The 15,105-nt window shown below is 34.1% G+C and overlaps 1 non-coding gene across 1 annotated transcript; it reads left to right on the top strand.

The window, feature by feature from the left end:
• Positions 1–11,850: 11,850 nt before the first annotated feature.
• On the top strand, positions 11,851–11,957 carry LOC128281703 (small nucleolar RNA R71). The gene has a single exon (XR_008271966.1). It is a non-coding gene; the product is annotated as a small nucleolar RNA R71 (small nucleolar RNA).
• The last annotated feature ends 3,148 nt before the right edge of the window (positions 11,958–15,105 follow it).

Here is a 15,105-nt window from a genome sequence, read left to right on the forward strand (position 1 = left end):
AAATATTAAGTATAGACCAAGATATTTGAGTTTTTAGTTTGTTAGTTGAAATTTCAGTTTCTTGAGGAATATAGCTTAGACTTGCATTTTTTGTTGGTTTAAGTGAGTATTTGGCTAAATTTTGATAGTATATATTGTGTGGTTAATATGTGTGAAGAATTGGAACCGTTGGAACCTTCTTCGAGCAAGGCGAAAGGCAAGGAAAAGAAAGTTTAAGCATTCGACTTTTCGACGAAAACGTAACTGGTGAGTGTTTGGAGTTGCTACCTGTAGACATGATTCTTAGTGTTGATTGGGAGCTTAGGAATAGCCTAAACCTCTATCCTAAGTTTTGAGTGTAAGCTTTCTATTTTCCTTGTTTTATTTTTGGCAAATTATGCAAATATGTGAATAACTATGAATTGATTATTATGATGCAATATTGTGAATTATATTGTATTGTGGGTATATTAAATATGTTGAATGATAGTAATGATGTTGTATTAGCGATATAAATATGTGTTGCATTGTGGAATACGATGATAATGTAATTAGTTTTTGTATGTGATAAATTGATTATAATGCACTCATATGTTGACGAATATATGATGGCTCAATGAGCATTATTATGGCACTTTAAGTGCAATTAATTGTGAATTTGATAAGCATGCATTGTGTATAAGTTTGTGATGTGAATTGATGAATATGAACAGAGATGATGTGCATTAAATCAGTAATTAAAATTGTGTAATTGTGGATACTTTGGCCTTGTGACCTTATGAGACCGTTAGATATAGTTGGCATGCCATTGGATTGTGAGTACTCACCTATATGTGTTTTGTGATTTGGGCGTTGAGGCCCTGTGACAGTTTGGAGAGATAAGGGAATGTGAGCTAAGCTCCATTCAATGAGACATGATTCATTTATTAGAGAGTGTTCGCTTTATGCTTCACTTTTTGGGATATGTTCGACTTTATGAGTCAATTGATGTGTTGGAGAGTGTTAGTTTTATGCTTCACTTATAGGACTTGTTTGACTTTATGAGTCTATTTGGAGTGATGGAGATCCATGTATCCGATGTGTGGTGATAGAACCCACTTTTATGTTTCATAACCTCAAGAGCCAAACTATCATAAAATGTGATTGAATGTGATTAAACATGATTTATATGTGCTGCGATATATGCTTAAATATTCATGTGATTAATTTGTAAAAGAATTCTTGAAAGATGACCAAACGTGTGAAATATGATATGTATCCAATGAGTGATGATAAAGCTTAGTTTTATGTTTCATAGCCTCAAGTGCCAAATTATCTTAAAATGTTTATATGTGTAATGTGATGTATGCCTAAATGAGGATGTGGTTGGTATGCCAATTTATCGATTAGACATGATCTTGTATGCTATGATAATACGACAAGAGATGGATGCTTTTAATTGTGAATTATATGTTAAATGAGTTAAGTTATATGAAAATACTAGTATGTTCTCATAGTAAATTGCGTATGTTATTGTGTATTGGGTTGTTTTCATATAACTTGTGAATGCCTGTGAATATATAAGTTAAACTTGTGAGTTATTAAAGCATGTATATGTTGTTTTAGTCTTGACGAATTATTGTTAAATAAATTAATGAAGCATAAACATGTAATTTTGACTCGAATGGAATATTGTTGTGAATGTGTTGTAGTATGCTCTTGATTGACCTTTGATATTGTGTGTATATTTTGGTTACTTTGAGCATTCATTAAGCTTTCTAAGCTCAACCACTCCCTTCTTAAACTTTGCAGTTTAGTTGTGTGTCGGTGTGGTTCTGGAGGGGTGATCCAAGTAAGTCCATTTTCGTTATTCGTAGGTGTTGTTAATTTGGTTATGTTTTGGGAATAAGGCAATGTGGTAGTCTTTGTACTAGTATTGGATATGATATTTTGAGTTGTCTCCATGATTTAATTGCTTTTAGGATTTTGGGATTTATTTTGTAACATGTTGACTATTGCTCGAATTTCCTTTTGATGTTTGAAACTATTATTATGGCCGTTTTGGTGTTTATTTGGTGATGATATGATAGCATGTTGAATTGGTATGAGTTGGAATGACTCATATGCTTTAAAATGTTGTATTTTTTGGGTATGGAGCAGAGGTACCAAAATTCGTATGTTAAAAATGATACCTCTGAAAAATTTGAAGTGCATGAAGTCAGTCTTAATAATCGGTATCGATGCCTTGGCCCGAGTATCGATACTCGAGGGCGGAATTATCAATACTTTGGCAGGGGTATCGATATTTTTTGATAGTTGGGTTTTTGATTGAGAATCAATAAGCAATTTTGGTATTGATTTTCCAAGCGGTATTGATACCTCTTGAGCAAAATATCAATACCATGTCTTTAGTATCAATACCTACGTTGATGTTTTGAGATTTTGCTAAAATAGACCATATGCATGTTTAATTATTATTTTAAAGCTATTTGATATATGTTAGCATGTAACGACGATAAATAAAGCTTAAGATAGACTCTAAACCTATACAAATGTTAAAATGGAAGACGTTTTTATGGAGAATGAGTTTTTACCTGTTGTATCTGGCATGAGACGGTGGTGTGACACCTTGATATTCGGGCATGGCGACTAGACTGGGTATCGGGTGGGACAGATGGAAAAGATAAACACGACATGTAGAAGTCCTAAGGAGCCTTTAAAACCTGATGAATCCACAACCCCCTTCAAAAGATTCTAATTTCCCTTCCAAGAAAGAAAACTTGGCAAGAAAAAGCCTGAAGATGATCCCCATAATCTGAAAAAATTGTTAAAACTATTCTAAAATAAAACTCAAGAGAAATTCTTAAAAAGAAAACTCAAAGATGATTTTATTAACTCAAAGTGAATAATAAATAAAATGATTTTTGTGTACAATGAAAAGACCTTTATTTAAGCTAGCTAAGTAAATCCAAATAAAACTCTTAAGTATAATGAAACACTAATTAAGCTAAATAAAAAGTAGTTTTAAACTAAACTTTCTTGTTAACATAAAACTCCTAATTAACTTAAAATACTTAAAATTATCAAAATTCCAAATAAAATAATAAAACTTAACAAATACAATATTGGGCTCGTACATAATAAAAATTAAGCCCAAAAGCGAACCTAATATTATTTAAACTCGAATAAAAACCTAAAACTCGTAATTTTTGTAATAATCCCGTCTAGAAATTTTGCTTACCTAGTCTTGTAAACTCTAAATTATATAGGTTTTTTATAGTAGTGTTTACCACATTTTTACTTAAAAATAATACTAATCCTGAGTACTTGTTAATTAATTAAGTGAATTTTGCTTATATTCCGACAATGAGTATGAATTTATAAATATGCAAATTTGTTCTTTATTATGATAATTTTGTGCATAAATTAAATTATTTCATGTTATTTATTAATGTGCTATACTTAATTAATGTAGTGGGACTATGAAGTTGATTTAATAAAGAGCTTATTATAATTTTTGCATGGACATGAGCAATTCTACCTTAGTTGGATGGAAAAACCATGCAAATTGGGTCATGAAGATGTTGTTTTGACCCAATGAAAAATGGTGCTACATGGTGGACAAATCTGACTATTAAATGGGTCACAAAATCGTTCAAACAAGGAGAAGAGAATCCCAATTCGACAAGGATATTTGGGCAGCCAAAAATTAGCATTTGGGATAATTATTTAGGGGTCCCAACACTTGGAAAATTATTGAAAATCAGCACACTATGTTTGTTCAAGAAGCTGTCCACCCTTTGCGTGGTTCAAGCATGATTTTATGCTTGAATCAAGCAACCAACTCACCCTCTTTTCCACATATTATGGCCGGCCAAAGGTGGGAGAAATCTAAGGGATCTTTGATGCCATATTTAGTAAACTCCTTCACCAACCTCAAGTATAAATACCCACTCCCATCTCACATTTCAATCATCCCTTATTCATCGTTTATTTAACATTTCTCTTCCATTCTATTATTCTCTCTATAACAGCCCGTTTTTAGTTAAATCGGAACAGTGCTTTTTGGGACAACATATTCGAAGTCAAAATATTTATTTTATTATTATTTTAATGTCTACAGCATGATAATGTTCGTTAAGAAATTTTATCGTTTGGTTGGTTAATTCGGTAAAAAGGACTAAATCGTAAAAAATGTAAAAATGGAGTTCTAATAGCTAAAAGTATCTAATAGCTATAGAACCTTAAAGTTAAGGTCCTTATGTTGTAAATGGACGATTATTAAGGTAAGTGGACATTAATGGACATTAAATGTATGATATAAATGTTTTATTATTAAGGATAATTTGGTAATTTGTCAAATAAGGTGAATTAAATAAAACAAAAGAAAAATCTATTTCACTCTCTTCATCCTCAGCTGAATTTTACAATCTTGGAAGCCATTGTTAGGGCTTTTCAATTGGCCAAGCTTTCGTTGCCTATTAAGGTATGATTTTTGTCCCGTTTTAATGATTTTTATGTTTTTGTGATCATTGTAACTAGTTTTAGCTAGCCTAGGGACTATTTTGCAAAAATGTTAAAGATTTTGAATGATGCCATTGATGAATACATGTGTATTTTGAAGTTTCTTGATAGATTATGAATACTTTTTGATAGATATACAAGTTTTGTTAAGTGATTTTTTGTGAAAATGCAAAATAGGGATTAAATTGAGAAATGTTCAAACTTTGTCGTTAAAATGTGAAATAAATGAGAAATATGGGATTCTAGGGGTATAATGGTTATTCGGATAAGCATGGGTGTTTTGAAATTTGTATGAATTTGTGATTTGTGTAATAAGGACTAAATTGTAAAAAAATGTGAAAGTGTAGGGGCTAATGTGTAAAATTAGCTCAAATGTATATTTTGGACTGAATTGAATAAATAGATGATTAAATGAGTTGGATTTGATATTATGTAGATTAAGAAAAATGAAATTTGGATTTGGATCAGGGAAAAGATAAAATACTTGGCTAATCAACTCATTTCGTGGTTTCTACATTAGAGTTAAGTTCATATGTTGTAATTTCATTTCAAATGTATTCTATATGCTTTGATCTAGCATAAATTTTGATTATGTGACTGTGGACAAGTTTGGAAATGATTTGGAGATGATTCGACGGTTGGAATCCCGGTTGAACCTTAGGAATGGTTTAGAATACTAGTGACATGTCATTAGGGGATACGGTGAGTTGGCTTCTAGCTATGATATAGCACTTCGGGTGTGAGTTATACCGATTTGGCTTTGGGCCATGCCTATTGGCTGATTTGGCTATGAGCCATGATATCAGTACTTCGTAGATAAGTTACCTTGATTTGGCTACAGGCCATGGTATAGGTACTTATCGAGTGAGACCCTTGAGTATCTGACTTTTATTTCGAATGGTTCAATGGGTAAATGAAAGATGATAATGTATGTGAGATTTGTACAAGATGGTACAGGTATGTGCGTAAACCATATAGCTTTGAATCGAAGAAATGGTGAAGAAAGTATATAGTTTTGTGAATGAGTAACTAAGAGGTTGTTAATTGATGTGAATTTTTATACATATGATCAATTGTTGAATTATGTGTTTATGATTATATCAAATTTATGTCATACGAGCTTACTAAGCTTTATAGCTTACTTTGTTTATTTTCCCGTGTTTTATAGTGATTTCAAACCTAGCTCGGATTCAGGGATCATCGGAGACTTCGTCACACTATCCAATTATCAAATTGGTACTTTAGAGCTTATGTTTTGAGTATATGGCATCAATAGGGACTTTGGTCATTTTGGTTATGTGTTAGTAATGGATTTGATCATTTGAAATGTCTTGTAAATGTTAAATATTTGGTTTTTGCATAGTCATGAGTTTTGGCTCATTTTAGGTTGTTTTGCATTTATATATATATGTGCAAATGGCCTTGGATGTGTGGTTTGTGATTTGGTTGTACATATAGCCATGGAAGTTGGCTTAATTTGGTTGGTTTGGTTGTGTGTTTATATTGCTTGATTATGTGTTAATTGATGAATATGTTATATTGTGAGATTAGACCAATTTTGCATATTTGAGATAGGTTATATTGATGTTTATGATAGTGGATTTTGACATGAAATTGAATGGCATATTGTGAGATTTTATATCTTGGATCAAATGGTATTAGAAATGGTATGAAATATGTTTGTTTGGAGTTGATCTAGATACTCATAAATGCTATGTTTTGGTGTTATTGAGTTTGGTGTAGGTGAGCATAAGATAGGGTGGCAGAATGGCTTGGTAAATAGCCTATTTTTGTCCACATGGGCAGAGACACGGGCTTGTGTCTCAGCCGTGTGTGATACACAGTCAAGTACATGGCCGTGTGTGACACACTGTCTTGGTGTTGATTTTGAAATTAAGTCAGTATGCTCCACACGGCCTCACACATGGCCTCACATACGGGTATGTGACTTGGTCGTGTGGCATAAGTCAGTATACCCTACAGGTTCAGCACGACCTAGCACACGGCCTGGCACATGGGCGTACGTTAGTAGAAAGATTTTTGGTTAAGTATTTCCTGCTTAGAAAAAATGCTAAGTTGCAAAATGAGATCACCACTTTCCATCAGTTTGATGTTGAGTCTTTGTATGAGGCGTGGGAGAGATTTAAAGAATTGCTTCGTAAGTGTCTGTCGCATGTGAATATGATATGCAAGTTGTTAAAGTATACATGTCGGATCAAGTAATAAGGTGATAAGTGATATCATCTCCACAAGGATCGGATTTGGTATACAAATGGTAAAGTTATTTTAATAAAGTTAGATTAATGTTATAGGAAAATAATGATAAGAATGCTGTGGTAAACAAAATGAGTATTAATGTGAACAAAATTTGTAACTGATGAATAATTGAAAATGTCATGGTAAGGCAAGAGTAAAAATGCAATGGTAATTACAAAAATGTTTATATGAATAATATGCAAGTGAATAAGTAAACAACTAAGGATGCGATGGAAAAGATAATATGGAAAAGGATAAGGGATATACGATGTCGATTTGGAAGGTCAAGATTACAAAGAATCTACCTTTACTATCAGTAATATCTCAGTAAAATTGTAATCAATCTATTGCTCAAAAGAGTTCTAAAGTGGCCTACTTCTTTCGAGAGCAGAAACCTCAAGTTACCTTGCCCATGTTTATAGGCCTTTAATATAGTACCCTTCACTATTTCCTTCTGTATGAACACTACTCTATGTCTAGAGTCTACTACAAGTATCAATCGAGTACTTGCTTATATCATTCAATTTTGGTCTAGTTAATCCAACCTTTTTCAGAATTAAATTAGTTTATGGGTATGCTGCGCAGTTGTCTATGTCTAGGGACTGTACGCATAAAATTTAGAAATAAAAACAATTGAATGAAGCAGTAAATTAATTTAGATCTATGCTTCAACCATTAAAGGAAATAAATGTTTCATCAAGTAATCCCAACCCTATGAGATTTAGCTCATGGGTTGGCAAATAAAATTCAAAACCAAAATATCATTCAACATTGTTTTCATAAAATCAATTTACAAAGAAATAGTTAAGAAATAATAGAAGAACGTTGGGAAGATAGCTTTCGCATGTCCAGTTCACACTCCAGCGGCACAATGTTCTGTGGTGGCTAAGAGGGACTGCCTTTGTCCTCCTCTCTCCATCTCTACTCACCGCTACCCTTTAGTTTTGCCTTTGGATCTCTACCCTTGTGTCTTTTTGGGTTTCCTCCTTTGGATTTTTGTAGGCTTTTCCCTAGGGTAAATCCAACAACCCAAGAAATATTCTTCTTTTTTTAGATTTTTTTTTGGGTTTAAAATCCCTTCCTTTAGGGTAGGTGGTTATCAGCCCATGGTATCATGATACTTTTTCCTCTTTTTTAGGCTATTTTTTCTGGTTCGAGTAGAGTTGGCTGAGACTTGGTATGCATTGAGTGTTGACTCGGTCATCTTCTTGGAATTGCCACGGCTTACAAGTTGGAAAATTGTCTAACCTTTTGCCCTTGCAAACCTTCACTCCTTTATTTCTTTCTCCATATCCTTCACCTGCCAAACCACCAAACACAACCCTTCTACATGCAATTAAAAGTAACAAAAAAAGTAACAGATAATAATATTTAAGCACAGCCCAAGCTTCTTATGCAATGTTCTAAAAATGCTAAAATTATATCCTAAAATGCAAAGTACAGACAATTGACCCTGTCTAAAGGCATAAATACAGACAATTGACCCTGTCTAAAGGCATAAATTATAACTTTTTTCAAGAGTTACCACACCCCCAAACCTGAGTTATTTCTTATCCTCAAGCAAGATATGCATGAATTCATGAACGTAAGAATTGCCATAGCAACATAATCACCTTTCAATTGTGAGACCTTTAAGAGAGCATTTTGTACTTTTGTTCCTGACAATCTCCTATGTCTAAAATTTGATCAAGTTTCATAAGCTTATTTAGCAAAGGCAGTGCAGTAAATATTGCCCTAAAAGAAAGGAAAAAATCCTAAGTATTCATGCAATTTCCACTATAGCAAGTATCTCATTATTTACTTAGTTCATCTTTTAACTAACTCATTTTTCTTTTCTTCTTTTTTACGTGGCCTTATACATACTCAATTACATACATATCCATTTATTGTGCCTATATTTTTTTATTAGGGGATTCAGCTCGTCACATGATTCTTTGACTCGACAATTGCAATGGAGCATACACTAAATTGTCGAATACTCAACCATGTCATGATTTGAATACTTATGATGCTAAGGCTTTTGACTAAAAAGATGGATGGAGTAAACAACTACCTCCTTATCTACTCAGCCTATTACTATAGTGGAGTGCCTCTAATATTCTTTTCTTTATTACACACTCTTACTTGGACTCACCTTTCTAGCCAACAACACGATGGAGCAAACAAAGTGGTTTTGACTTACTTGAAAATTCTAAGCATTGGAGTATTTATGGCATTTTTTAGATATTTTTCCTTTTGAATTTTCTTAAGCATTGCCACTTTATTCATTGTTGAGTATTACCATTGTACTAAATTTGGGTTCAAGAATCTCTAAGTTTATTAAAAGAAACTTACTATAGATCAATTGTAATTGGAATTAGGACATCCTTATTTTAGGGATCAATTTACAAGCAAAGTATTCTAAGCTAAAATCACCTAATCCACTGTCACAACTTTCTAAGTTTATAGAAGAATTAAGCCCCTCGTCGAACATTACAGACAAAAACGCACTTATCACAGTTTAAAAAATTCCTGGCAGTTATGTGTGCCATGGAAAAACGAATGCCTAATGAACCAAAAAAAAAAATACTAAAACAACATGCTCAACTAAATATCTAATGTAGTCTAGATGCACAATACACCCCAAACCTAAGGGATGCATTCTCCTAAATGCATGTACAAATATGAATCATGAACGCAAGAACATATATATGTACATAAAGAGATGTAACAAAGGGATAAAAATTCCCGAGCTTGGAACTGAATTGTGGTACTTTAATTGCGATGAGTTATCTTTCGTGCACTCATTTTATAACGCATCTGCCTTTTAAGTAAATTGAGTGGTACATCATCATCTTAATTATCAAATTTGGTGAGTTCATCAATAGTCTGATCGATCTCACGATCCTGTTCAATCATCGGTTTAGTAGAAGGAGGTGGAACAATTGCAATGCTGTCCATTGGTGGTGCAACTGAGGGATTGCTTCCACTTCGACCTCATGGTCAGTCTCAATGTTGACAGACTTTATTTTCTTTAGTTCTTCCCTCGGTGCTTTAGGTGCATTCTCTTTATTGCCAGGATTCGTCTCAATGAGCTCTACGTCACCAACCCCTTCCCCTTCTGTAGTTTATTAAACAAAGGAAATGAAATAACTAATAGAAATTTAAATTGACAAAATGAAATAAATTTTTTTTTAAGATATTGAAGTTAAACATCTTGAAGATCAATGAACTATTTGTCTTGCTCTACATGAGTAGCCTAATAGTGTTTCAAGCGTTGTCTATAAACTTTAAATGTGTCCCCCGTTTTATTGACATCAATAGCTCCATGCATATACACATAAGCTAGCAAGAATTGTTCATCAAAATTGAAATTTCTATTTTGCTCCAACAAAGTGCACAAAGGTCTCCTCTCAAATGAATCTCCATCACTATCAGATTTGTTGTGACAAAATCTCATAAACTCTTCCTCCACTATTGCTCCTATCAACTCAATGCACGATATTTTTCATTCTCATAAACATATTTTAGTGCATTAAATAGATTGAATGTGACATGCTAATCATTCATCCTCATGGTCAGTTCACCTTTCTGCACATCGATTAAAGTTCTACTTGGAGTAAGAAAAGGTCTTCCAAGAATAATCGGTACATCTTTGTCAGATTCACATTCTAAAATAATGAAATCAGATGGAAAAATAAGCTTATCTACTCTTACCAATACATCTTCAACTTTACCTTTCGAATGTGCGCAATACTGATCATCTAGTTGCAACATGACTGTTGTGGCTCTTGCCTTCCCAATTCCCAGCTTTTTGAAAATAGACAAAGGCATTAGATTTATACTTGCCCCTAAATCAAATAACGCTTTACCAACATAATGATTTCCAATTAAATATGGGATAGTGAAACTCCCTGGGTTCTTCAACTTTGGAGGTAATTTATTGGTCAACATTGTTGTGCACCCTTCAATCAGAGTGACAGTCTCAAATTCTCCCAATCTGTGCTTTTTTGACAATATATCTTTCATAAATTTCACATACTTGGGCATCTACTCCAAAGCTTCAACCAGTGGTATGTTGATGTGGAGTTGCTTTAGAACATTTACAAACCTTTTAAACTAAATATCCTGTTTAGAATTTTGGAATCGCTGAGGAAAAGGAAAATGTGATCATCCTTCAGGTTGCTGATTTTTTTTGCCATGGCATATCTATTGGCAACCTGATCTGATTCTTCACAACATTTCTTTATGTACCCTTTTTAGGTGCTATTTTTCGTTCAGTAGGATCTGAGATCTTTTCCTGATTAGGTCTGGATTTGTCTTCCTCTACATGGCATCTTGAGCAACTTCATCCAATTGAGTTCCATTTCTAAGTGTGATGGCCTTGCATTACTCCTTCCCTTGGGTTCTCAAATTTTTAGTATCACTTGGAAATACTCATTGTGGCGTTGAATTTAGAGCGTTCGCTATTTTCTCCATTGATTCTCAAGAGCTCAGAGAGACGTAGCCTGACTCTAAATCACGACATCATTTTTGGCCATATGCTCATTCCACAAGGCTTCAATAGATGATGATGATGATGAAGCCGAACCTTGCTGGACATGTTGCCTCGGTGTAGGTTGAGTATAACCAAACGGTGCATTGTTGGCTGTCTGTCTCACAACATTTTTTAGATTCCCCACACCTTGATTATTCTAACTAAAATTTGGTTCCACCCTAGATTGTAGGTGATGGAATAGGGGTTATTATCCTGGTTAAAATTACCTATATAGCACACATATGCTGGGTTTGATTGGCATCCATCAAACACATGGTCTTCACCATAATAAACACATGCTAGCTTTACTACTTTAATCTCTTGAACTGCAGTTGGTCTCTTCATTATCTTAATCATATTATTTAAAGATGATACCTGAGCAGTCACTAAAGTGATTGCAACAAGCTCCATGGCACCATCAACTTTCTTGTACGTCCCAACTCTTGTGGTAGGGTACTGATAATCATTGTTGGAAATCTTTTCCAAAATTGTTGTAAGATTTATCCAACAATTTACTATTGGCAGATGCATCAACTACCATTCTTGTATGTGCATTCAACCTATTATAGAATATTTCCATCTGAGTCCTGTGTTGAAATCCATGCATCGGACATTTCTGAATTAAATCTTTAAATCATTCCCAAGCTTCATATAATGTTTCATCCTCTAACTGCCAAAAAGATGTGATGTCATTTTTAAGCTTGGTATTCATATTCGGTGGATTATATCGTAGCAAAAACCTCTGGCAAAGATCATTCCATGATGTCACTTTCCTTGATCTCAAAGCATTTAGTTATGCTCTCACACGATCTCTTAAAGAATATGGAAACAATTTAAGTCTCAGGGCGTCTTTAGGCACACCCTGTTCCCTAAATGAGTCACAAACCTATAGAATAAGTTATAAATGCAATCTTGGATATTCAGTAGGCAGCCCACGAAACTGTCATACTATTTGCAACATCTGAAACATTATCGATTTCAACTTAAATTATTGAGGTTGTATTTTTCAAGCAATAATGTGCAAGCATACACTATCTATGCAAGTATAGTAGACAAATATGAGTCTACTGGATATCGATCCCACGAGGATGGTTGTCTTTTGTCTATCAATGTCAGTGCAATAAATAGATAGAAATGACATAAATTGTGAGAGTAGTTGTCGAAGCAATAACTTGAAAATAATAAGATAAAATATGATAATGATAAACTGGGATCCCCAACGTGAACATGCAACAGAATACTAAGTGCTCACAACGTATAAAAGGATAGGTGATTGTCGATGCATTAAATTGCAATGAATATCTTACCAAGCTTAATTTCTATATCTAATCTAAGACTTAAACATGCACATTAGCCACACCTTCTGATGATGACAGTGGGACACTATTAAGAACAAGTAGATTAAATTCCTCTAATCCTTAAGCAACTTCTGTTGTCATTCTTGTTAGTTTGAACTGTCGCTGCATTTTCCAGTGTATAAAATAACATTTAACCTAGAAATCATGTATACTTCCGTACAAACATGAAATAGAAACTAATCACCAACATTTAGAAAAGAAATATAAAAGAAACAAGTGGAGAGTACTATTCCTAGAAAATCTCGACTTGATCTCTCAACTCCCTCTTGTGTTGCACTCAGGGCTCCTCATCAAGAGCTAATCTATATCCTTTTCACGTTAGTTCACCCGTAGGAGGCTTAAGCTGCCGTAGTCAAAAATTTTCAAAAGATAGGTTGAAGAAGATAATACCCTCCAAAAGCCTCCTTTTTCTCTTTTTCACGTGAATATTTGTATTCTTCCAAAATAGCACAGGTGTCCTTTCATCAGAATCATGCTACCTCTGTACGTACAAGTTGGTTATACCAGACTAGATAGCTCACACATTTTAGTTCTTATCCGAACAGCTGTTAGGTGCGGAGACAATTCTGAGCGCAATCTAGAAATACTCATGCAGCGACATCAATAACAAAACATGACAAAATTAAGGGAAAATAGGTTAAGATCCACTGAGTTATAAAATGCAATTTACTAAATTGAAAATCCTAAAATATGTGCTAAAGATAACTAAATGGGGACAAATTAACCAATAAGTAGGGAGAAAACGTATGTTCTTTCTAGTACTATTGCACCCCCAAACTTGAGTTTTTACTTGTCCTCAAGTAAAATAAAAAGTAGCAAGGCAACACAAGAATTCACTAAGGAAAATGATCATTCTAGCCACTTGAATCACCTAAAATCCCAATGAATGAGTCACATTCAGATGATAGAATATTGCATTGATAATACATATGTATAAATGAATAAGACTGCAACTTCATCAAAACCATTATCATGCTTTAAATCCTAATTTCTATCTACCAATACAACATTTATTATACAATATATGTCTCTTTCTTTTTGTGAATAAGGGATATCATTGCATTACTGTACCATTGTTCCGAAGAAGTAACGATAGAGTGCAACAAACCCTCAGGGAGTACATAATTGCACCGACCCACACTCATGTAATGACAGCCTTTGGGCATATTCATTTTTCTAACACTTGCATTGGAGTGTTCACTCTTTAACATTTCACAATACATCCACTTTGGAGTGCCTCTTATTCATAACTATATATATAAGCAACTGTAAAAGGCAGATTCATTCAAGATTCAAGGAATGCTACTAGTCATCCATTACTAATGCAACCTAAATCATTCATCAAAGAATTAAAGATACAACATTCAGTCAAATTTATCCAACTCATTCATCGATAATTCACATGATTCAAGAATTAAGCTTCGAATGTAACAAAAATTTTCAAACACATTTGCATTAACCATAAATAAACCTTGCATGCTTCATTAAACTCAATTTTTTTTTTGAAATGTAGGTGTATTTCCAAACCCCATATGCATTCCCCCAGACTTAAATTTTGCATTGTCCCCAATGCACTAACATTAAAATGCAATGATAATAAAAATGCAATGACAATGTGCACTAACAAAATGAAAATTATAGCTACATGAAATACATGAATACTATAGTTAAAACTTAAAATAAACTAACTTGGTTTTCCTCGGCCATCAATGTGGCTGCACGATATTTCTTCTTCTTTCTCTTTTTCTCATCCTTCTTGAACTTTTTATCTTTGGAATGCTTTCTTTTCTTTTCTTTGGGCTTCGCAGGGTCCTCGGATCGTTCCTTAGTTTCCAGCACTGCCTTGGTATCATCAGCTACTTCTTGTGTAGGAGGGCTCACCTTGAGTGGTCTGATATAGACCTCTATTGCCAATGAGTTATGGTGTTCCTTACTAGTTACCTCTACAGCTTCTGCCAGTCTAGCTCCATCTCACTCTAAATTATCAGTAGTTGCACCCAGAAACTCGGATGCATTGACAATGTTCTCAACATATTCTTTCTCAGCAACTTATTTTTCAATATTTTCTTTCTTGGCCTTCTTATTCAAAACTGCAACACAAACTTCCTCCTCTCCCTCACCAGCTTCCTCTTCAACAGCAGGAGCCGCTTGACCAGCAATAAAGTGACCCTCGATCGGGATATCAATCATTCGCATGCACTCCTCAATGTCCCTTGAGTCCTGTTCTTTCTCATCATCAAAGACGTGCACACTGGGAAGGGATTCTACCGGTCTGTCTCAGTCCCCTAAGTCATCTTCCTCATATGAGGGTTCATAATCTCAGATGATTGGTGGGAACATTGGAAACTCTAGGAGTAGGATCAGGCTTAACTGACTTAATGCAGCTACAAAAGAGTTTTACAAGCCTTGGTATAAGTTTAGAACAAATTTTGTGATTTGTCCATATGATCTATTGTAGCGACAAGCCTGGTCTGCTTATTGCTGATAGAATTG

This window comes from Gossypium arboreum, chromosome 1 (genome assembly GCF_025698485.1).
Source record: "Gossypium arboreum isolate Shixiya-1 chromosome 1, ASM2569848v2, whole genome shotgun sequence".
In the NCBI taxonomy this organism is placed as follows: domain Eukaryota; kingdom Viridiplantae; phylum Streptophyta; class Magnoliopsida; order Malvales; family Malvaceae; genus Gossypium; species Gossypium arboreum.